This window comes from Biomphalaria glabrata, chromosome 12, assembly GCF_947242115.1.
Source record: "Biomphalaria glabrata chromosome 12, xgBioGlab47.1, whole genome shotgun sequence".
NCBI lineage: Eukaryota > Metazoa > Mollusca > Gastropoda > Planorbidae > Biomphalaria > Biomphalaria glabrata.
The window spans coordinates 3927352-3952507 of record NC_074722.1 but is presented as its reverse complement, the minus strand read 5'-3'; the positions used below and the strand labels follow the sequence as shown (position 1 = coordinate 3952507).

The following is a 25156-nucleotide window of genomic DNA, read 5'->3' as shown; positions in this document are numbered from 1 at the left end:
GTGGAATCCGCAAAAGACGCATTTCGAAGATCGTGGAACAGTCAGCCTCGGACTGGGTTGTTCCAGCGAAGCACCGGTCCAGATCGCCCAAGAAGAAAGAGCATCGACACCGCCACCACCGCTGCGACTGTTCATCTTGCACGAAAAAAAGTGATTCTTGCCCCGACCAGGAGGACGAAGACGACACCTCGTCAGAAAAAAGCAACCAGTCAAGTCAATGTCGAGGCCTTCACCGCCGTCGCCGGCATAAGTAGAAACTAAAAAATAACCAAAAGAAGCAATTTAATTCTTGAATGAATCATTTATTTTTTTACGGTCCTTTTTAGGGCCTCCAATAGTCCAGATTCTATAAAGGTTTTATTGCTAATCTACACTTTGTTTCAATGTTGACTTTTTAGATCGCGTTCACGTTACTTAGTTATTACTATTCAATACGATACAAATTATACACAAAGAGATATGGAGAATAGAGGGCGATGTAATGGAACCTGAAGACTAGATGCATAATGCGTAGGACGAAATCATCTTTTTTTAAAGTAACGTCTGTATTTTATAAGCTAAGATAAGAAAAACATGGAAAAAAAAACGAAAAGAGGATCGGATAAGATTTAGAAATAAATTAAAAAAAAAAAGACAATGTCACAGAGTTTACGTCTTATTTCATTCTCTAGTGCTGAAAAGTACACACGAAAATATTACTATTTACAAAAAATCTAATGATATACTCAGAAAGACACAAAGATAGAGGCACATTTCTTATTCTATACGCTACTATTTACACAAAATCTAATGATATACTCAGAAAGACACAAAGATAGAGGCACATTTCTTATTCTATACGCTACTATTTACACAAAATCTAATGATATACTCAGAAAGACACAAAGATAGAGGCACATTTCTTATTCTATACGCTACTATTTACACAAAATCTAATGATATACTCAGAAAGACTCAAAGATAGAGGCACATTTCTTATTCCATAAGCTACAGAACAAATTCGTACAAGTGCTCCTTCTCCACTAGTGCCATTAGAGAATGGAGTTGGTTGCCTGAAATAAGCCAGCAAAGCCAACGACTTAGCACCTCAAGAAATGAATTTGTGAAAGGGGAAAAGTTTGTTGTCAGCGTAGTGTAATAACTGAAGGGAGGCAACTCAACGAGGTATAGATGTTTATTTACATGGAGACATCACACACACATAAAACAACATCTCCTAGAACACAGCATCTTCATCAATTCTAGACTTGGGCGGAAGTTGTTCTCTCTTTAACAATGTCAACTTCCTTTTCTGTCTAGATTCTGGCCGTGCGCATCGTCTGCTCTACTGCCTACTGAAATATCCTCTTCAAGTTTTTGTATATTGTTGCAGATACATCTTAAACATTGTATACATTTTTATAGGTCTTTATACTGTTATGACTTTGCCATGCGCACCACCATCCAGGCTAGTGCAGAGATGCGCACTTCTAGTAACCAAACTAGAACAGGATGTTGACATGAACAGACTAACGATTTCCGCCCAAGTAGAGAGCCAATATGGATACGCTATGCTCAAGGCAGATGCCTCTTTGTGTTTTTTTCATGTATCTATGTAAATAAACGTCTATGTCTTCGTTGAGTTGCCTCACTTAAGTTATTACAATACTTTTATAACTCTGCCATGCGCTCCACCATCCAGACTAGTGCAGAAGTTGCACACTTCTAGGAACCAGACTAGGAAGGATGTTTACATTAGGAAGAGAGAACAATTTCCGCCCAAGTCTAGAGCCGAAGTGAAGAAACTGTGCTAAGACTAAGACTAAAACTAAGACTAAGACTGCTGTATTGATCCTTACGAAAATTTGTTGTGATTACAAGGACTCTTTTCTCATATAAAGACTACACAACAGAAAAATACACATAAATACAACAGACAACATAAAGAGTTCATTCAGCGACTACACACAGGTATCTTGGTGCATTTCATGTTCCCTGATCAATGAGTGGCGGTGATAGAGTCTGACCGAGTGAGGTAGGAACGAGTTTTTGTACCGCGCCGTTCTTGTTTTGATTGACAGCAGTCGCCCACTTCGCGACGACCTGGCGTAGTTCTGATGGAGCGGGTGGCCGTTATCTTCCAAGATTTTTTCGATTTTTCTTAGGCACTTTTGTTCAAAACGTTCCTTTAAATGTGGTAATGTTGTGAGTGTAATTTTTGATGCTTTTTAAAATGATGTTGTTATAATGTATTTGTGATGTCCTGTGAATAAACATCCTTGTCTTGTTGAGTCGTCTCATTTAAGTTATTACAATACTTACAAGATGAAACGATATGGCTCTTACTTTTTAATAATGTAATTTTAGTTGATTAATGCAGTTGAAAATATTTATTTTACTTGATTAACTTGAAATAGGCTATAAACTGACCAGATCCCACGGGACTTATTTAACTCACCACTTTTTGTTGAAACGTCGTGCCCTTCTAGGGGAGAGTGACCCGCAGTTTGACTGAGAATTGCTGGGATAAAATTGATTTTTTTGTTTTTGACTATGACAAAATTGAATAGGCCTATGTAGAAATAAATATAGAAGTTTCAGATTCTTGGGCCTATAAAGCAGGGTTTAAACTCTGGATCATTAAATTCGACAGTTGAAGAATATATAGAAATAAATATATAAGTTTCAGATTCTAGGGCCTATAGGCATATAAAGCAGGGTTCAAACTCTGGATCATTAAATTCGACAGTCCAAATCGGAAATACATACCTGACAACCATGAGTTCTATATAGATTTATATCTAGATTTGGTTCTAATTTTTTTGCTAAATATATTTTGGAAAGGAGTAGGCCTATAGATTGTCACACTGATACTAAATTTAGATCTAGGTACATTTCTTACTGAAAAGATTACAATCATAGTGATGGGTAAAGTCTTATCTTTTTTATTCAAGACATCTAGACCTAGGCTAATTAGAGGCCCCTGCATTTTGACACGAGATAATGACGTAATATTTAATGCAAACAAAAATTTCGAACACGCATTTGGGGCCCCCCTCAAGTGGGGGCCCGAGGGAATTTTCAAATTCGCCCCCCCCCCCCATCCTCCCATCATAGTTACGCCACTGGAGATGACCATTCTGAGAAATCCTCAAGTGGAACCGCTTTACTTTGAGAATCACTGTTGGCCTATGCTAAGCTAACTCTTGCGAAATCTGAATCGAACCAATCGCTGTTAAGCTCGCCAGCAGAAAATAACCGAGAAAAAAAAGTACCGTCCTCATTATGATGCATGTAAACATGATGATGGCTAACTATCCAGTATCATCTCTAGGCAGAATGCTACTGCTAGATCTAGACTGTCTAGATTGCTAGATTCACTATACGATGAATAATATTGAATCATATTCTGCCCTATAGCCTAGCTAGGTGTAGAGGTCATTTGGATATGTAATTTAGATCACCTAGACGTTTTTAGGAATCATAATGTAACATCTTGATTGTCTTGAATTTGATCTAATCTACTATCGAGCGAGCAAGCTCAGACTCAGAATTAGTCAGAAGCTGCACAATCACAATTGCAACTTGAACTTACTTACAATCGACAAGGCCACAAGGTTTACAAGTCAAAAAAGTTACAAAGTAAGTTTTAATATTTTAATTTAGACTCTACTTACTAGACATCTAGATCTAGATATCTACTTAGTCGGTCTTAGTCTTAGTCACTTAGACTTAGACTTAGAATACTCGATTTAGACTAGACTACAAATCTACAGTTACTATTATTCAGTTACAGTTACTGTCAATACTACTCAATACTGAGCCTGACTTACACTTAACTTATAACATAACTTATAGAGTCTAGAATCTATAGATCTAGACCTAGATCTACCTACTATCTAGAATAATCTACATCTAGATCTAGAATATCTTGATTACATCTAGATATTATTTACATGAATAATAACGTAATATAATAACTCGTACTAGATAGATCTATAGTCTCTAATCTAAATCTAAAGTCTAGACTCCTGTAGTGTAAGTTCTTACACTCTAAATTTATGTAGATCTAGAGTTAGAGTAAAGTGCCAAGTTCGATTGCATTAAGTTGATTAAGCCTGCAGGCAGCAATTTTCACGTTTGGATTTTTATAGCACCATAGTGGTCTGACCTAAGAAAAAAACTGATGGTATCTCTGAATTCCTCGTTCTTTTTCTATTAAAATAGATCGGATTTAATGTATCACTAGGCTTGGTTAAAATTAAATATGAGGTCAAAGAGATGTAGGGTAGGTATCGCCAAGCGTACTTTTCCTCAATCAGATTTTTCCCCAGTTAGTAAGCTCCATCGGGTTGATGGAAGGTTCGAGCAGATCAAAGAAAATAGATCTAAAAACATGTTTTAATATTTAATTTTCACTATGAAGTCATTCTCTTTTTACTCCAGTGCGAGAACGAAATTTTATCTAAATAGAATTCTGGTATCATTACTCAAGTAGTAGATTTATAACATCGATTATCCAAATATATATATATATTCAGTTTTTCTCTATTTACTCTGTCTATGAAGTGTTGATGAATACCAAAGCCATAAGTGTTTAATATTAACTTACTTGGACACTTGGTCTTCCTGCACCATTCAACACATATGACCAAAAACTCTCTCCATGGTGATTTCTACATCTTCTTCCGAGCTGGAACCCACAGATTTTACTTGATATTTGTCCTAGACTAGTGTTTTCCAAACTGTGTTCTGCGGATCACTAGTATTCCATGAGGCTTGAATAGGTGTTCCACAAACTAATGGGATAATTAACTAGTAGTCCAACACATGAATTAATCTCCCTAAAAAAAAAATCAGTGATCCGCTAAGTGCTCAGAATTTGCAAAGTATTTCGTTAAAAAAAAAGTTTGGGAAACATTGTTCATATGTTGTTGTTTTTACAAATTATATCAAATCACTCTGTCTGTCTGGTAAAAAGTTTGTACACATTATTTCTTCCACACACAATTTCAGATCAAGTTGAAATTTTGCACAATTATTTCTTGTATCTTACAAAGCAAGATTCAATAAAAATAAATTCACTAATAAGGTCTATAGAAGCTTGTCTCCATCTGCCTGTCTAAATAAACTTTTGTCTGGGAAAAATCGAAGCAGTCGTAAGTTATTGCATCCCTATTACCAATGGCTTGTATCCCAAGATGCTCAGATTTGAAGCAAGGACAAAGGCCAACTACACTTGGGAAATTCCTCCATATTCCCTCTTTGTATCACATTAGCCGTGCAGGTTGTCACACCATTGTTTGGTAGTATGTCACACCCTTGTTTGGTAGACTGTGACATAATTTGCCAAACAATGGTGCGACACAGGTGTGTGCCTTAAAAAAAACAGTCCCTTGAGGAAGGGATAGTGGATATTAACATGTTTGTTTAGACACCCCCAACAGGGGTTATTTTTTTGCTTCCCTATTGGCCTAATCGTCACCACCAATGACTGTTTCCACCCAAGCGCCACTGTGATGCTGAGTAGCATTGCCCGGGATAAGAAATGTCTAAATAAATGAAAATGTGCTTTTAAAACTGAAAACCACGACTAAAAAAATGTTCATTCATATATCTTATCATTGTTAGCTAACTAAAATGTTCATTCATATATCTTATCATTGTTGGCTCATTAAAATGTTCATTCAAATATCTTAACATTGTTAGCTAATTAAAATGTTCATTCATATATCTTATCATTGTTAGCTCATTGAAATGTTCATTCATATATCTTATCATTGTTAGCTCATTGAAATTTTCATTCATATATCTTATCATTGTTAGCTCATTGAAATTTTCATTCATATATCTTATCATTGTTAGCTCATTGAAATGTTCATTCATAAATCTTATCATTGTTAGCTCATTGAAATTTTCATTCATATATCTTATCATTGTTAGCTAATTAAAATGTTCATTCATATATCTTATCATTGTTAGCTCATTGAAATGTTCATTCATATATCTTATCATTGTTAGCTCATTGAAATGTTCATTCATATATCTTATCATTGTTAGCTCATTGAAATGAATGCTCTTAAATAAATACTTTTTTCTGCATTTCTTGCTGGCAGTAGGCAGTGGTGTACTTGTTATTGGAAGCATTCTTTTTTTTATATTGGAAAACAAATAGGAGACGACTCAAACTCAGTAAAAGGTCAAGAAAATACTTTGATATTTCCTGTGTCTTACAATGACACAAGCAGGGAGGGAGGGGGGGGGGGAAAGGAGTGCTCTATGTTATATCATCATTTCATAATTTCAAAATTTTGTGTGAAAGATTTAAAGTCAAATATTGAATTAATGTTTTGTGGTAGGTAGGGATGGTATGGAATATAAGATTTGGGAAGTTGCTCTATTAAAAGGCTGGTGTTAAGGCTGTAAAGTTTATTTCTGTGTTTGCCATTTTCTTTCCATAGACCTGTTAATATTCAATGGTTGGTTTCTATCTCCAACTAGTTAGTAATGGGATTACATTTTTAATGTAGAACTTGAAGTAAACATGAACAAGCTTTTTGGACAAGAAAACTGAATAGAACTTTTAGTAATAAATTGACACAGATTCAGCTTGAAATTATATGTATATATAGAAAGACTTTAATAAATTATTTAAACAAGATAAAACTCCATAAAAATACAAGTCTTTTTTGTCTCCTCTTTTTCTGTCTTGTCTCTATCTTTTCAGTCTCATATCTGTTGTCTTTTTTTCTCGTCTTTTCTGTCTCGCCTTTTCTGTGTAAGGTCTGTTGTTTGTACTGCTCTCTCTTCAACTTTTATACCAGTATTTATTGACTTGAATTATGTCAGACCACCTGGTGATTTCATCAGAATCCATTCAGTCTACACAACAGTCATGCACTCACTTTTTCTCAGGGCTACAACAGAAACTCACACCCCATAACATCAGCTCTTACAACATAACTTATAGTGTCTGAGATCTTGCAATAGGATATCTGCTGAAACATAATATTGTCTGAAGCCTTGTAACATAATATTGTCTGAAGCCTTGCAACATAATATTGTCTGAAGCCTTGCAACATAATATTGTCTGAAGCCTTGCAACATAATATTGTCTGAAGCCTTACAACATAATATTGTCTGAAGCCTTGTAACATATTGTCTGAAGCCTTGCAACATAATATTGTCTGAAGCCTTGCAACATAATATTGTCTGAAGCCTTGCAACATAATATTGTCTGAAGCCTTGTAACATAATATTGTCTGAAGCCTTGCAACATAATATTGTCTGAAGCCTTGCAACATAATATTGTCTGAAGCCTTGCAACATAATATTGTCTGAAGCCTTGCAACATAATATTGTCTGAAGCCTTGCAACATAATATTGTCTGAAGCCTTACAACATAATATTGTCTGAAGCCTTGCAACATAATATTGTCTGAAGCCTTACAACATAATATTGTCTGAAGCCTTGCAACATAATATTGTCTGAAGCCTTGCAACATAATATTGTCTGAAGCCTTACAACATAATATTGTCTGAAGCCTTGCAACATAATATTGTCTGAAGCCTTGCAACATAATATTGTCTGAAGCCTTGCAACATAATATTGTCTGAAGCCTTGCAACATAATATTGTCTGAAGCCTTACAACATAATAGTGTCTGAAGCCTTGCAACATAATATTGTCTGAAGCCTTGCAACATAATATTGTCTGAAGCCTTACAACATAATATTGTCTGAAGCCTTGCAACATAATATTGTCTGAAGCCTTACAACATAATATTGTCTGAAGCCTTGCAACATAATATTGTCTGAAGCCTTGCAACATAATATTGTCTGAAGCCTTGCAACATAATATTGTCTGAAGCCTTGCAACATAATATTGTCTGAAGCCTTGCAACATAATATTGTCTGAAGCCTTGCAACATAATATTGTCTGAAGATTTGCAACATAATATTGTCTGAAGCCTTGCAACATAATATTGTCTGAAGATTTGCAACATAATATTGTCTGAAGCCTTGCAACATAATATTGTCTGAAGATTTGCAACATAATATTGTCTGAAGCCTTGCAACATAATATTGTCTGAAGATTTGCAACATAATATTGTCTGAAGCCTAGCAACATAATATTGTCTGAAGCCTTGCAACATAATATTGTCTGAAGCCTTGCAACATAATATTGTCTGAAGCCTTGCAACATAATATTGTCTGAAGCCTTGCAACATAATATTGTCTGAAGATTTGCAACATAATATTGTCTGAAGCCTTGCAACATAATATTGTCTGAAGATTTGCAACATAATATTGTCTGAAGCCTTGCAACATAATATTGTCTGAAGATTTGCAACATAATATTGTCTGAAGCCTAGCAACATAATATTGTCTGAAGCCTTGCAACATAATATTGTCTGAAGCCTTGCAACATAATATTGTCTGAAGCCTTGCAACATAATATTGTCTGAAGATTTGCAACATAATATTGTCTGAAGCCTTGCAACATAATATTGTCTGAAGATTTGCAACATAATATTGTCTGAAGCCTTGCAACATAATATTGTCTGAAGCCTTGCAACATAATATTGTCTGAAGCCTTGCAACATAATAGTGTCTGAAGCCTTGCAACATAATATTGTCTGAAGCCTTGCAACATAATATTGTCTGAAGCCTTGCAACATAATATTGTCTGAAGCCTTGCAACATAATATTGTCTGAAGCCTTGCAACATAATATTGTCTGAAGCCTTGCAACATAATATTGTCTGAAGCCTTGCAACATAATATTGTCTGAAGCCTTGCAACATAATATTGTCTGAAGCCTTGCAACATAATATTGTCTGAAGCCTTGTAACATAATATTGTCTGAAGCCTTGCAACATAATTTTCTCTGAAGCCTTGCAACATAATTTTCTCTGAAGCCTTGCAACATAATATAGTCCGAGTCCTTACAACATAATATTGTCTGAAACTTGCAATGTAACATGCAGTGTTTATTTCTTTGTAACATAACATGCAGTGTGTGAAAACTTGCAATATATTATACAGTGGGACAGCATCTAGAGAATTTATTTATCTAGGTTTTTTTATTTTATTTTAAAACTATCTTTTTGCAATCTTACAAACAGCAATAAAATATCTGTATTATATATAAACATCTTTTAGCAGTGATTTCCAATGAGATGTTTCTGCTTTGACAAACCGTGGTTTTATTATGAAATACAACACTCTGACCTACTGCCTTTTTCTCGATTTTTTAACTCCTTTTTCAAGCATCCAAATCCGCCATCTGATCTCTAGAAGTGTTTTCCTTTCTTTTGGTATATAGGCTAAATTTCCATTCCTTTACTTGAATATGGATTGTATATGGATTGCTCACCTTCTGGAAAACTTTCTGGTTTGAGACTTAGTGTAAATAAAATAATATACAAATAATTTACATACAAAGTTTAATAATCATTAGTTGTCATTAAAACTCGGTTACACTTTCAGCAATTCCAACTCAATGGATGTCACAACTAGTCGGATCGGAACTGTGGAACTGATTGAAAATTTGCGCAATTTTCCTGATGTTGTCCAAAAGTGTAGTTTGTCGAACTACTTTCTGTCTGTAGTAACGAGGTAGTTTGACTTAATTCGTTGCTTGACACTGCTGTAGTCGACTATATTTGGTTGTATGTCTGGATGAATATTTTACACCCCCACACTTCCTGTTCAAGTTTTTTTTTCTTTCCCTGTGAGACTTACCTGTAGTCAGCTCTTAGGTAGAATTATCAGCCTAATTATAGTACCATACTTTTTTTGAGTGTAACGCCCCCCCCCTCTTTCTTTTTAGTTCAGCACACACATACACTTATTACACCCTCCTCACTTTAATTCTGTGAAGAGTTCGTTTTCTTTGAATGCTTTTTTTTCCCAGCACCAAATTAACCGGAAGCACTACATAAGAACTTTTTTTTTTATTACTAGACGAGAAAAGTGTAGTATTTTGACTGGCTGAATGTGGGTCTAGTTCTAGGCTAAAATTGTTCACCCAGTTGTTGTTTTTTTTTGTGTGTGTGATGCATGCACGAGTGTTTTATTACAAGAGGTGAGAACTCGTCAGAGTATATAGCTAGTCGAAATAAAAAATAGTTGTATTTTTATTGGGGTATAACAATTGCTCGAGTTACGCAGGAAATTGCAGGTTTTTAGCCTGAGAGATTGACAGTGAAAAATGTATTGGGTAGGCGAAAGATATTTTCCATTTAGATTCAACATTGTTATTGAAGAGCACCTTGTGAAGTCTGTCCCTTATAAACAAGGAAGTAAAAATCCCCTTTCAGACCTTTCGATCTATGGGGCAGATGATGTCAAGGTCATCTGTTTCTGTGGCCCACGGTTAACGGGTGTGTCATATGGCCAGCACAACGACCAGCCGCCTTTACTTTTCCCCAACTAATGTCAGGTACCCATTAGACCTGGGTGGACAGAGAGGCGCCCAAAGATACTGAAATTAAAATTCCCAGGATTCGAACCCAAGAACTTTACCGCTCAGCCACTGCGCCTCCCCTTACCCTGTTAGTGATCCAATCTCTTTTGAGGTCTCGCAGCATTCTGAGCGAGGAAATACCGAGACCAATCGAGTCCTGGACACTGCTGGCCTGTTACGTGGCAACGGTATATTGGTCTAAACTGCTGCCCACAGGTTGCGACGTCGTAGGTCAGTATCCAGGCCTTCTGTAACGGTTGGTCTCGCTCGTATTGACGGAAACTTGAACTCGAAATTTTAATTCCGCCACGTGACAAACTTTGCCGTAATTGACTCAAGTCATCAATGGGAGGCAAGTTTGGACAGAGTTTACTTTTACTCACGTTCTATCTGCCACGCCCAATCTCGGGGTCAAGCTGATATTGTGCACATGCATTTCTTTTACCTGACATCACAAGAATTTTTTTTTTTAATTAAACAATTACTTAATTAACTATTGGTAATTAATTATTTTGTTAGATATCTCGAACAAGGGAAAGAAATTGTACTTGACTGAGATAGTGGTATAAGCTGAATTAGTCCCCTTTATATGTCGCAGCTCTGAATTGAGACAGCAATATCTTCTTTAGTCATAAGTACCTCACGTCGGCCCGAGGAGGCATGGGTCACGCGTTCGAATTCAGCTCGTCCCCCCTCCATTTTTTTAATATTTTTTTTTTGTAAATGCTTTTGAAAGCCAGTTACGGTCAAATCCAGCCAGATCTCCCTTTCTCTCCCTCCCTCCTCCTTTTCCAATTTCCCCAACTGGTCCAGATTAGTGACAGGGTCATAGCGTATTGAGAAATTAAAAAAAATAATGAAATAGCGCTAAAACAAAACAGTTGGTAAGGTAAAAAAAATATTGCTAAACGCATACCGGTAACTTATATAATTTATGTGCGGATTAGCATTAGTATGCCATATTTAGCGCATTAAAGTTTCTTTCGCATTTTGATAATCATTGAATTCATGCGCTGGTAACTTATTTGCCTTCTGGTAGTTCCGATACTTTTGCAAGCTCTACTTGACGTGTTAACTATGAGTGTGTCTGCTGTCCTTGACTTCCTACTTGTTTCTATTTTTGGCACTTGTTTGTATTTATCAAAGCCTTCTATTTTTTTTGTGCTGTAACAGATTAATGTATTGGGGGCTGAAACTGATTTAGCATAGGAGAATATTTTAAGAAAATACGTGAAGGAAGGGGAATCACTCCTGCTGCAGCAGACGTCATTCTCCTAGGGGAGTCGATTTTTTTTTTTCTTTCTTGGTTGGCGCCTTTCTTCGACACTTGTTGTCTTTCGCACCTATAACCAAAGACGCCAAATGGTTGCCCACTTTTGTAGTAGTTATACCAAAAGTGTCGACCCTGGGAAGGTAGTCTGCTTTGTCCGGGAGGTGGGGGGTTGTCTACGAAGATTTGATTTGTGAAATTGTGAATATAATAATATTTACAAAAGATTTTTACTAAATTATTAAATTTTTACTAACTTTACTATTTTAACTGTGAATAGACCTTGCTTTTAATGATTTAACTGTATGGAATTTAGCTCTGGTGATATGAAGGGAGAGCAATCCTTGAAGGATTACGGGCACGATATGGCCTAAATTGTTCCGATGTGCCAAATACTCAAAACTCAAACTCATTTAGGCATAATATAAAGCATCAAATATATTACCATGTGGCAAAATTACATATAGTTCAAACAATATGAGACACCAGCAAAATTAACGTGAAGTTTTAATTCGAGTTTCTACGTCAAATACTTTGTATGTAACAGAAACTACTTTCTATGCACATTGATTGAAACTAGATTTACATCACTAAAATATAGGTGCAACTGTAATTACAAAGTGGTTATAAAGTACCAATATAATCCCTACATACAGCAGGGTTGAACTAGTATTGTATATAGATCTATTTAGGCTGAAGGTGTGTTAGTGTGTTCTGGGAGGGGGGTAGGTAAATAAGGTAGGACTAACCTGGTGCCTCACAGGCATACACCGAGAGATGCATGTCTCGTGACAGACAGAATTTGACAGACAACCATCACTATAAGTTGTCACAACAATCACTATAAGTTGTCACAAGTATCACCATAGGTTGCCACAAGTATCAACATTTGAAGCAACACTACTTAGTCTAGATCTCAAAGCGGACTTGGTTTTTAACTAACACGAATGCATCGCGCCTTTGATAACTATAAGACTCATAAGCAAATTAATAGCATTCAGAATGAAGCATCAAAGTCGGAGCATGTAAGGAACAAGAACATCTTGTGTGCTTATAAATAAACAAAACCTTTTCTACATAGCACCAACTCAAACGTAATGTTTATAGCTCTACTTCACTGTCCAGATTATATTAATCTGGTGAGGATTTAATATACGTGTATTGTCACTCAATATCGGACTTGAATACACGCTTGAGAAGTCGAATACACATTTAAGAAGTCGAGTACACATTGAACTACCGGTATTCAAATATACATTTAAAAACCATTCTATGTTTACACTGGTCACAAATACTTACAAATTACAGAGAAATTTTTGTTTAAAAATTTAATAAAAAAAAAACTCAATACGGTTTTGTAAATATATCAGCAATTTAATTAAGAAAAGTGAAAAAGGGGGGGGGGGCGTGAAACAGAAGACTGAACACACCAATAGAATGAGGCGTGACAATTGACTGACAGGTTTTGTCGATGGTACAGATCAGTTCACGTCAAAACCACAGACGGGGTCACATCGATAGCGCGGGTCAGGATAGAGGAACGCCAAGGCACTTCCCTGGAAGTCAGCACTGCAAGGGGAGCCGACGACAACTGAGAATGATAATAGCAAGGAAGTGGATCAAACCTGAGTGCTCAGGTCAAAGACGAGCTGCGCTGACGTCTGCGCCCGTTGAGGAGTGGCACGAAATCAGATAACAAAGGAAAGAGAATATCCCCAAAAGTAAAAGATGCACACGGCACTAGGCTGGCATCAGACGATGAATTCACACAAAGGTGAGACCACACATTCTGCTTTCCACTTTCAAAGAGTTCCTGTGTTTATCAACAAGCCGATGCTGTAAACATGTATTGTGTCTTGAGATCACTAGGGATGCATAGTCAGGTGATAGGTGGAGCTAAAGCGTAGGCCTAAATGCTAACTTTTAGGTACCATTTCTAGTCTAAATTCCGTTTCATTTAAATGGCGACTCAATGACAAAATATTGGTCGAGTTTACCCTGCATATAAAAAAAAAAAACACACACACTTTTCAAGAAGAACTAATAGATGTAGTTAATTTATATTCAATACTTGTAGAACAATAAAGGGGGAGAAAAGTAGCACACGAGTTCTTGGAGAGGCAATAAGAAAGTAAAGAAGAGAAAAAAGACAAGAAGCAAAGGAAAGAAAACTTGAACTACGATGAATGGAAGTAGAAATGAAGGTGGTCATTCACTATCTGTTCTGACCCATAGAGTTTTACAAAAGTATCTTTCTCTTGCATCTCTTGACTCTGAGACTCTCTTACATCTCTTGACTCTGAGACTTATCTCGTGACTCTGAATTAGAGGATATCTTAAACACAGCTCACCACAACTCACTGTAGATACCGGTACTATAGGTTTCTCCCAGTAGTCTTCTTTGTTAACATGTGGATTTCTTTTGAAACTTGATTCGACAGTGCTAAGAAAATATAGTTTTAAATTATTCTATGATTTTGTAAAATGTATAGTTTATTAAAACGTCCATATACTCCGGTCACACCAAAAAGCTGTTATGTATTTGCCTCCAGTAAATAAAATTCTCCAAATGAGAAAAAAAAATGTGGAGACAATTTCGCAATGCTACTATTGAATTGCTGCTACTGTAAGCATCCCCCCCTCCCCTTCTGCCTGGTTCTAGATCTACATTCATAACTCAGCTTTCTCTCCATCGATTGGGCTCATTGCACTGTCAACCTTTCAGAGGTCTAAGGCACACGAGTTGCCTCTCTTGACTTTATGTATGTCTGTACCCATGGTGTATGTACACTGCATGTGTAATAGGCTGATCAATTTACTATACGGTAATGAACTGGGTCGCTGATTTGGTTTCAGTGTATCTACATAACTTTATATTTAGTTTTAGTGGTCCTTTTTTTTTTTTTTTTTTTTTTTTTTTTTTTTAGCGGTCACCGAAAAGTATAAAATCGCTATTAATTTTGTGTGGTCTGTCTGTCCGTCCGTCACGTTTAGATCTCAAAAACTAGAAGAGATATTGACAATCCGATTCGCTGATATTTATTGGTATTTAGCAGCTCGCATAGTGCTACTTTTGATGTTCTTAAAATGAAACGTTTTGTTTGTCAAATTAAATACGTAAAGCATTATTCCATGAAACTTACACCGTTTTAAAAACTATTTTGTAGTAATGACGCTTGGCTTTCGACCCGGAGGCTCCCGGTTTCAAATCACGGAGAGTACTGGTATTTTTAATTTGAAATCTTTAGGGCGTCTCTTAGTCCACGCAGCTCTAATGGGTATCCAGCATTAGTTGGGGAAAGTAAAGGTGGTTGGTCGTTGTGCTGGCCACATGACACCCTCGTTAACCATAGGCCACAGAAACGGATGACCTTTAATATCATCTGCCTTATAGACCGCATAGTTTCAGAAAGGGTGGGGGTTATTGATAATCGTAACGATCAGTTTATTGAATACATAAGAATATTACCAATGTAAAATAATAACAATATTACCTTGCGGTATCGCGTTGACAGCCGGTCTAACAATACAATGCACCCACTCTTGTTTGGACGGAGGTACGTTTGTGGTTGTTGATAGTTTGTAGTTCCTAGCTTCTGATATTCGTGGTGAAAATATTGAAACCTGACTTTTTACTTGACTCGGTAGACCCACTACGTCGGCCCCCTTCTGAGTTTGTATTTCCACACAAACTCTCCATGTATCCTGTTTTATCTTAACATTGTCAGTAATGAAATTATATCAAAGCAAAGATAGAATCATTTAAATAGCGTCAACATAACATTTAAAGGGAAACTCCGATGGTTTTTCAAATTTGAGTTATTGACATATTTAAATTCTGCGTAAAAAGTTGTAATACTAAACATTTTACCATTTTTTTTAATTTAAATGCTTAGAAACATTTATATTTAATAAATTAGTCAGTAAATTCTTGACATCTCAAAAAAAAAAAACGGGGTTCTATGAGATTTTGTTTTAAGCTAGTTCATACGTCACTTCCATCAACAATACTGAAAGAGAAACTAGATTTGACCAATCGTATCGCTTCATTCTTACAGTAACTGTTAGGCTTAGTGACGGCCTAGTCCAGAGCTATGATACAGTTATATATATATATATATATATATATATATATATATATATATATATATATATATATATATATATACATGTATAGATAGATCTAAAAGCATTAGGATAATCAACTCGAGAAATAGAGTAACATTTTTCATCTAAGCCTTTCTCTGTCCCAAGAAGTAAATAGATCGTGTGTCTGACTGATTCGAACAAACTGGTCAGTGTAAGGCTAGTCTAGACTACGTGTAGTCCGTCATGACAAGACAACCAAGCGATAGTGTTTGTTGTGTGTTGAGTGGTCTGGCGAGACAATACAGACTGCCGTGGTTAGTCAAGCATGTAAATCTACTTTTAATACGCATTTTTTTCTTTGCTTACAAGATCTAGATCTAACCGCATAGACCAAGATATATTTCTTTTACGAGAATGTAAACTTTGCTGTGTGGTCTCCCGCTATACAATAAGTCAATAGATTAAAACACCTTTGTGACGTCACATAGAAACCCGGTAAAAGTCTGACTGTTTTGGATGCGCAGGAAAATTACGAAATACTAAGTTATTATTGCAAAAAAAAAGAAAAAAAAAGAATAATATATTCATTATCTGTAAATCACAACACATATTATATCAAAAATTGTCAAAACCATCGGAGTTTCCCTTTAACCTTGTGTTTTCATAAGGAAACAAATATCTAACTACTTAACCCAAGGGAGGGGGAGAGATTATAGCCGAATGTAGAGGCAAATGATTGAAGAGCTCTTATGGGAAGCACTTTGAAAAGAGTTGGTTTGTTAATCATCTCAGTATTGCCTTGTTAAACATCTCAGTATTGCCTTGTTAAACATCTCAGTATTGCCTTGTTGAACATCTCAGAACACAGCATGTCAGTATCGGTTTGTTAAACATCTCAGAACACAGCATGTCAGTATCGGCTTGTTAAACATCTCAGAACACAGCATGTCAGTATTGCCTTGTTAAACATCTCAGTATTGCTTTGTTAAACATCTCAGAACACAGCATGTCAGTATTGCCTTGTTAAACATCTCAGTATTGCCTTGTTAAACATCTCAGAACACAGCGTGTCAGTATTGCCTTGTTAAACATCTCAGTATTGCTTTGTTAAACATCTCAGAACACAGCATGTCAGTATTGCCTTGTTAAACATCTCAGTATTGCCTTGTTAAACATCTCAGAACACAGCGTGTCAGTATTGCCTTGATCAACATCTCAGAACACAGCGTGTCATTATTTCCATTGTTAAACATCTCAGAACACAACATGTCAGTATTGCCTTGTTAAACATCTCAGTATTGCCTTGTTAAACATCTCAGAACACAGCATGTCAGTATCGGCTTGTTAAACATCTCAGAACACAGCGTGTCAGTATTGCCTTGATCAACATCTCAGAACACAGCGTGTCATTATTTCCATTGTTAAACATCTCATAACACAACATGTCAGTATTGCCTTGTTAAACATCTCAGAACACAACATGTCAGTATTGCCGAATCCATTAAAGGCACATACAGAGAGTCCACTTAGTGCGGAATTCTGTCCACATTCGAGGTATTATTATTGCCCTGGGTCTGTAGACAGACGAAGCAGATAGAGGCGGAAAGGTCCATGCTTTAACAGGTCTTGTACCAACTCACTCTGTAGCACTGTCTGTAGCACTGTCTGTAGCACTGTCTGTAGCACTGTCTGTAGCACTCTGTCTGTCTGGTACACTTTTTTGAGTTCGCTATTTCTCCCACTTCCCATTATCGGGTCCAACGTTGAAACTTAACACAAAAATTCAAAAACATGAAGCAGTTAAAACAAACAACAATCCGTTCATTAAATATCGGTAATTAAGTAGTTTTTGTTTGTTAATAAGGGAAGGGAAATAAATCTCATAATATTTAGATAAATAGCTGTAAAAGGTGAAGTTCTTACCCTATTTCTGGTTTGTCTTCCGGAGGGGGTGGGGTGGCTGGCTGAGGGGTAAAGCGCTTGGCTTTTGAACCGAGTGGATCCAGGCTTGAATCTCAGCCAAAATGTTTAATTTCGCGAATTTTAGTATTGCCCTTTTAAACATCTGAGTACACAACATCTGTGTATTGCCTTGGGTCCTGACAATAGTTGGGGTAAGTACAGCGCACATGACACCCTCATTACCTGTGTCTATGGCTCAAAGTAAAATTCCCATTTCAAACCTTGCGATCTATCATCTGCCATATAGATGGCAAGGTCTGAAATGAGAATTTTCTCATTTTTGTTTTTGTTATCAAATAAAACAATCGCCAGAGTTAGGAGAAAAAAAATCACATTTTCTTCGTTTCAATCTCTTAGAAATGAGCATCTGTTTCAACTCGACCTGAAGAATTGATTTCTGATAAGCGAATTGCGCCCCCCCCCTTTTTTTTTTCTTTCCCCCGCGTTCTGAGTGTTCTAAATTTAATCCCCTCAACGACTTAATACACTATAAACCTCCTGGCACCCACCAGTGATTAGATCGCGCTTTCTCTTCTGGCGAGAATATCGCTCGATCCATAGCTCCACACTAACGCGATTGGCTTGACGCTAACCTGATTATTACATGTCAAAATCATTATTATATCCGCCCGTAGGCAGACCAATTTTCTCTTGTATTGCCACTTATATTGTACTCATGAGGTATTGTATTTGCAGTCTAGTTTGAGAGTACTGCTCTCTTGTATTTCGTTGCAGTGAATATGTCACCTTCACCTATCTCTTAGTCCAGTGGTTCCCACACTTTTTCCTTAACGGAACACGCTGAGTATTTAGCGGGACAATTGGCTTATTTTTTTTAGAGAGATTATTTCATCTGGTGGCTTATGAGTCAATCATTTCAGTAGTTCGTGGAACACATATTCAGGCCTCGCGGAACTCTAGGGTTCCGCGGAACACAGTTTGGGAAACACTGTCTTAGTCTGTTGAACCGTTGTAGCATTACAGATCATTTGTCGACTGTCTTTCTCTAGTCCTCTCTGGTTTGTTTTTAGCTTGGATAGAATCTCTTTCAATGACAGGCCCGTCCATTCTTTGTCATCTCATCGCTTTCTCTGTCTGCCTCATCTTCTTATCCTGGCACTGTTCCTTTAAGGAAAGTCTTTGCGAGCGAGTTCGAATTTATAATTATCTGTTGTTGTTTTTATTTTTAAAAATGTTAAATTTTTGTATTTTGAAATGTGTTCAGTGAAACTTAAGAGTGTTAATTTTGAAGGTGGCTAAATTCTTGTACAACTTGTGATGTCCAAACAACTGCCCGTGGGGGCAAACTGACCAGTTCCGCGGTGCCGTCCGACCGTCTAAACTTCTACCCACAGTGCTATTGGACGACGTAGAGGATCGGTTCCATTGGACGACTGTGTGTGTGCTGATGCGGCCCGAATCACATAGGTTGGCCACTACAGTTTCTGACCATTTGACGGATTCAACGTAGTCAATGTTTTTCATTTTTATTTTATTTGCCAGTTTTTACACGTTGTGGCCTACGTAGCCATGCCTAAGTACACAGGCCGACGTAGCCAGGCGTATCTTAATGCGAGAAGTATTTTGAAAATCACCAACTGTTCGACGCACTGACATATGGCGGAGTGTTAACATTAAAAACTTATTGAAAACCTGTTTCCGTTGGCATCATTCGCTATTGGGTGCCAGATATTTCAATACTGCAGGAATAGGTTCCCTTTGTCAATGAAAACAATAATTAATTACCACTAATTTCAACTTGATCCGAGAACGGGAAGTGGGAGAAAAAAACATATTTATTGCCATATCTCTCAATGTATATAATTTCTTTTCCTTTTTTCTATACCAATAAATAAATAAATAGTTACAATAATTAATTAAATAATTGGTTAATTTTTCTGATTGATTCATGTTTTGTTAGGTAAAAAAAATAATTGCTTAAAGTTTCAACTTGATCCGAGAAATAGGTGTGGGAGAAATAACATGTACAAAATTTGCCCCAGACAGACAGGGTAGTGCCCCAGACAGACAGGGTAGTGCCCCAAACAGACAGGGTAGTGCCCCAGACAGACAGGGTAGTGCCTCAGACAGACAGGGTAGTGCCCCAGACAGACAGGGTAGATATATCTTTCTATTCAAGATGTACTCGTAAACTTGTTTCAAATGTATTATGATAATCTACGACACTTGGTAGCTTTAATATTTTCAGTCCACGCCGACATAAAAAGTCCCCACGTCACCAAAGAAAAGGGTCTCTTTTGTGAGGCCTTGAATGAGTGTCCCTTTAAAAAGACTGTCGATTTATTGATCATTCAATAACATCCGTTAGGTCAAGTTCGCAATGAATCATTACTTTTTCGCTATCAGTTCATTGAATATCTATGAATATTTACAATGTAATAATAGTAATACACTAAGTCACATTTCTATATGCAAGTTATACTCAGGTGACTAAGTTACACCTCTATATACAAGTTATACTCAGGTGACTAAGTTACACCTCTATATACAAGTTATACTCAGGTGACTAAGTTACACCTCTATATACAAGTTATACTCAGGTGATTAAGTTACATCTTTATATACAAGTTATACTCAGGTGACTAAGTTACATCTCTATATACAAGTTATACTCAGGTGACTAAGTTACACCTCTATATACAAGTTATACTCAGGTGATTAAGTTACATCTTTATATACAAGTTATACTCAGGTGACTAAGTTACATCTCTATTTACAAGTTATACTCAGGTGACTAAGTTACATCTCTATATACAAGTTATACTCAGGTGACTAAGTTACATCTCTATTTACAAGTTATACTCAGGTGACTAAGTTACATCTCTATATACAAGTTATACTCAGGTGACTAAGTTACATCTCTATTTACAAGTTATACTCAGGTCACTAAGTTACATCTCTATATACAAGTTATACTCAGGTCACTAAGTTACATCTCTATATACAAGTTATACTCAGGTGACTAAGTTACATCTCTATATAAAGTTATACTCAGGTGACTAAGTTACATCTCTATATACAAGTTATACTCAGGTGACTAAGTTACATCTCTATATACAAGTTATACTCAGGTGACTAAGTTACATCTCTATTTACAAGTTATACTCAGGTGACTAAGTTACATCTCTATATACAAGTTATACTCAGGTGACTAAGTTACATCTCTATTTACAAGTTATACTCAGGTGACTAAGTTACATCTCTATATACAAGTTATACTCAGGTGACTAAGTTACACCTCTATATACAAGTTATACTCAGGTCACTAAGTTACATTTCTATATGCAAGTTATACTCAGGTCACTAAGCTACATCTCTATATACAAGTTATACTCAGGTGACTAAGTTACATCTCTATTTACAAGTTATACTCAGGTCACTAAGTTACATCTCTATATACAAGTTATACTCAGGACACTAAGTTACATCTCTATATACAAGTTATACTCAGGTGACTAAGTTACATCTCTATATACAAGTTATACTCAGGTGACTAAGTTACACCTCTATATACAAGTTATACTCAGGTCACTAAGTTAGATTTCTATATGCAAGTTATACTCAGGTCACAAAGCTACATCTCTATATACAAGTTATACTCAGGTGACTAAGTTACATCTCTTTACACAAGTTATACTCAGGTGACTAAGTTACATCTCTATTTACAAGTTATACTCAGGTGACTAAGTTACATCTCCTTATAAAGTTATACTCAGGTGACTAAGTTACATCTCTATTTACAAGTTATACTCAGGTGACTAAGTTACATCTCTATATACAAGTTATACTCAGGTGACTAAGTTACATCTCTATATACAAGTTATACTCAGGTGACTAAGTTACATCTCTATTTACAAGTTATACTCAGGTGACTAAGTTACATCTCTATATACAAGTTATACTCACGTGACTAAGTTACATCTCTATATACAAGTTATACTCAGGTCACTAAGTTAGATTTCTATATACAAGTTATACTCAGGTCACTAAGTTACATTTCTATATGCAAGTTATACTCAGGTCACTAAGCTACATCTCTATATACAAGTTATACTCAGGTGACTAAGTTACATCTCTATATACAAGTTATACTCAGGTCACTAAGTTACATCTCTATATACAAGTTATACTCAGGTCACTAAGTTACATCTCTATATACAAGTTATACTCAGGTCACTAAGTTACATCTCTATATACAAGTTATACTCAGATGACTTAATTACATTACGTCTAGACATCCAAGCACCACAAGTAGGATTAATCACATTAAGCCGCAGGCTCCACTCCTGGTGGTGCCCTTCCGTCGATTCCTTTAAATTTCATCTTTGCAACCATACTTCCCCCCGGAACCCAAAACCTTTGGTTTCCTGGAGGCCGCCCGCAGAGTCATCGAAGCAACTCCTGCGGACGGCCAGGTAACATAGTTTATGGTCAGAACTACAGGTCCTACTCAGGTGACTTTAGTTACATCTCTATATACAAGTTATACTCAGGTGACTAAGTTACATCTCTATATACAAGTTATACTCAGGTCACTAAGTTACATCTCTATATACAAGTTATACTCACGTGACTAAGTTACATCTCTATATACAAGTTATACTCAGGTCACTAAGTTAGATTTCTATATACAAGTTATACTCAGGTCACTAAGTTACATTTCTATATGCAAGTTATACTCAGGTCACTAAGCTACATCTCTATATACAAGTTATACTCAGGTGACTAAGTTACATCTCTATATACAAGTTACACTCAGGTCACTAAGTTACATCTCTATATACAAGTTATACTCAGGTCACTAAGTTACATCTCTATATACAAGTTATACTCAGATGACTAAGTTACATCTCTATATCGAAGCAACTCCTGCGGACGGCCAGGTAACATAGTTTATGGTCAGAACTACAGGTCCTACTCAGGTGACTTTAGTTACATCTCTATACACAAGTTATACTCAGGTGACTTTATTACAATACGCCTAGACCTCCAAGCACCACCAGTGGACTTAATCACATTACGTCTTTATATGCACGCATCACGTGACTTAATGACCTCTTGGCTGGTTCCTTAAGCCTACGTGAAGTGTTGCTCTAATCAGATACGAAGTGTATGTGAATGCCGACCACGTGATGAGGCCATTATTTGTTTTCTAATCTACTCCAGATAAAAAAACCTCTGAATCTTAATTAACCAGAGAGAAAATCTGTTTTAGGTTTTTTTTTCTCCCTTGTCAAGCTTGAAGAAAAACCTGAGTATTATTTTATAAGGATTAAACTTTGTAAAGTGAACAAAAAACATGCCATGTTAAATGTATCTTTTATACCCAGATAAACCCAGATAGCTTTTTTCCATTCTAAATTAAACTTATAATATAATACATGTCAAATTACTACAGGAATTTATTTATTCGTAAATTAGCGTGTACTTGTTGTGCTGTGCTACCCACACAGAGGCGGCGACATTTTGTTTTAATTGGACAGTGTATGCTTTTAAAAAACATTTCCTTCAAAAAGACACAGTTACTAAGTGACTGTGACGTATCGGCTGTTGTTACAGACTCCGGAAGCAATTCATATCGCTATCACATGCTCCATGTACACTTAAAATTTTAATCACCTTCACCCTTCACCGTCAACTATACCTTAGTCTGGGGGGCCGTTGGGGCATCACACAAGATCTGTTGGCCGTCTTTCTCCATTTCTCTCTGTTTTTTTGCCTTTGATAGAATCTCTTTCAATGATGACAAACCTGTCCATATTTTTATGTTGTCTTCCCATCGCTTTCACTGCCTGCCTCTTCTTCTTTTTTTCTGGTACTGTTCCCTGGAGGAAGGTTTTCGCCAACCCCCTGAGGATGTTGTGGTATGGCCATAAGAGTTTTAGTTTTGCGTTTTTTTTTTACATTAGTTAGCTTACCATCATGGGGTCCGAGCGCTGAACTAAACCTGTCTCTGACCTCTTCGTTTGTGATTTAATTAAGTATAATAAAACTGTAGCATTGCCGAAGTAAAGTACGTTTTGACGGTACAGGTAGATAGTAAACACACCACACACAGCAATAACAGTCTCAATTGTCTTGTTTGTGTGTGTGTGTGTGCAATTGTTGTCATTTTCTGGCGCTGTGTCTAAATGTCATGTGTCGAGCCATAGTTAAGAAATGAGCGACATGTAATTGGAGGGGTGGGGGTGATCATTGCGTTATAATGTTGGGAGTCACATGACTAGAGATATGCATGAACAGGTAATCCATATTACACCAGATATGTTTAAGAGTCATTCACCACGGGTTGATTAAAAGTTGTATATAAGTGGCCAGTTAATGTTACTGGTCGTTGACTTGTAGCACCAAACTGCTGGTAGACAGCTAAACCGTTTGCATTGGTGCTGTTGAAATTTAAATCTCGTAAGAGCGCAATTGTAGGGTTGATTTTAATGAGGTGATTAGTCAGATTAGAGAAATATATCCTGTCTCTAATTCTCTCCTTTGTTATCATGACGTAATAACTTGGGGGGCGGCTAGAGTAGTCTGACGACACGTAGCAACCTCACTTTTTTAAAAGACAGTTCTTATTAGCTTGAAAACTATTCATGGGTGGAACCTAAACCCTAACACCTCACACAGTTTAATGTTTGTATCTATTTGAAAACAAAAACGACAAGCTCATTGGCCACACAGGGAAGACTCAGGTTTGATCGTTATAATTTTTCAAAATAGAACCATCTTCAAATTACATTTGGTTTGGAGATCTGTTATAAACAAGGCATTAACACACGTCAGTGGGAATTCCCGCATGCATTCAAAGTAAAGAGTTAATATAACAGACTGTTAGGAACAATTCGGGCACCATTGCATGGTACCATTTTAGTATGTAAAGGTGTATATTGGTATCTTTATCTTTCTTATTTAAATAGAATTCTATGAAACTGCACTCATTTTATTATTAAAAAAATAGTTTTTTTCTTTTACCTTCTTTTCATCAACATTTTGGACCTCTAAAAGTACAATTTCATCAACATCTGCGGACGTGTGCATCACGTGGGGCGAATGCCGGTGTCGACGTAACTTTGACCTTTGGTACGTGAGACTATTCACAGCCCAACAGATTTTGGTTGCACTGTTTGTACCAGTGGTAAACAGGGCGCACGGTTGCTTCACGTCGTTTACACTCTCTGGAGTCTGTGCTCTCTTTTGTGGAAAGGGGGCAATAGACGTGCCCATCGCCACGTTTGTCTTTTGTGGGGCTTGAGAAATAGAGAGAAGACTCAAAAGTAAAGTAGCAATTATACATAAAACACTGAACCATAATCTTCAAATAGAAAAACAAGATATGCATCCTCCGTTTGGGACCCCTCAACTCAAGATAA

The 25156-nt window shown here is 36.6% G+C and overlaps 1 protein-coding gene across 2 annotated transcripts in view; it reads left to right on the top strand.

Moving 5' to 3' along the window:
- The first annotated feature begins 3247 nt into the window (after positions 1–3247).
- The window catches only part of LOC106076948 (protein retinal degeneration B-like), a 119357-nt gene continuing 97448 nt past the window's right edge, over positions 3248–25156 (top strand). For both annotated transcript variants that reach the window (XM_056005590.1, XM_056005587.1), the window contains exon 1: positions 3248–3621. The gene's annotated coding sequence lies outside the window, so the exon portion shown is untranslated. The remainder of the gene's footprint in view (positions 3622–25156) is intronic.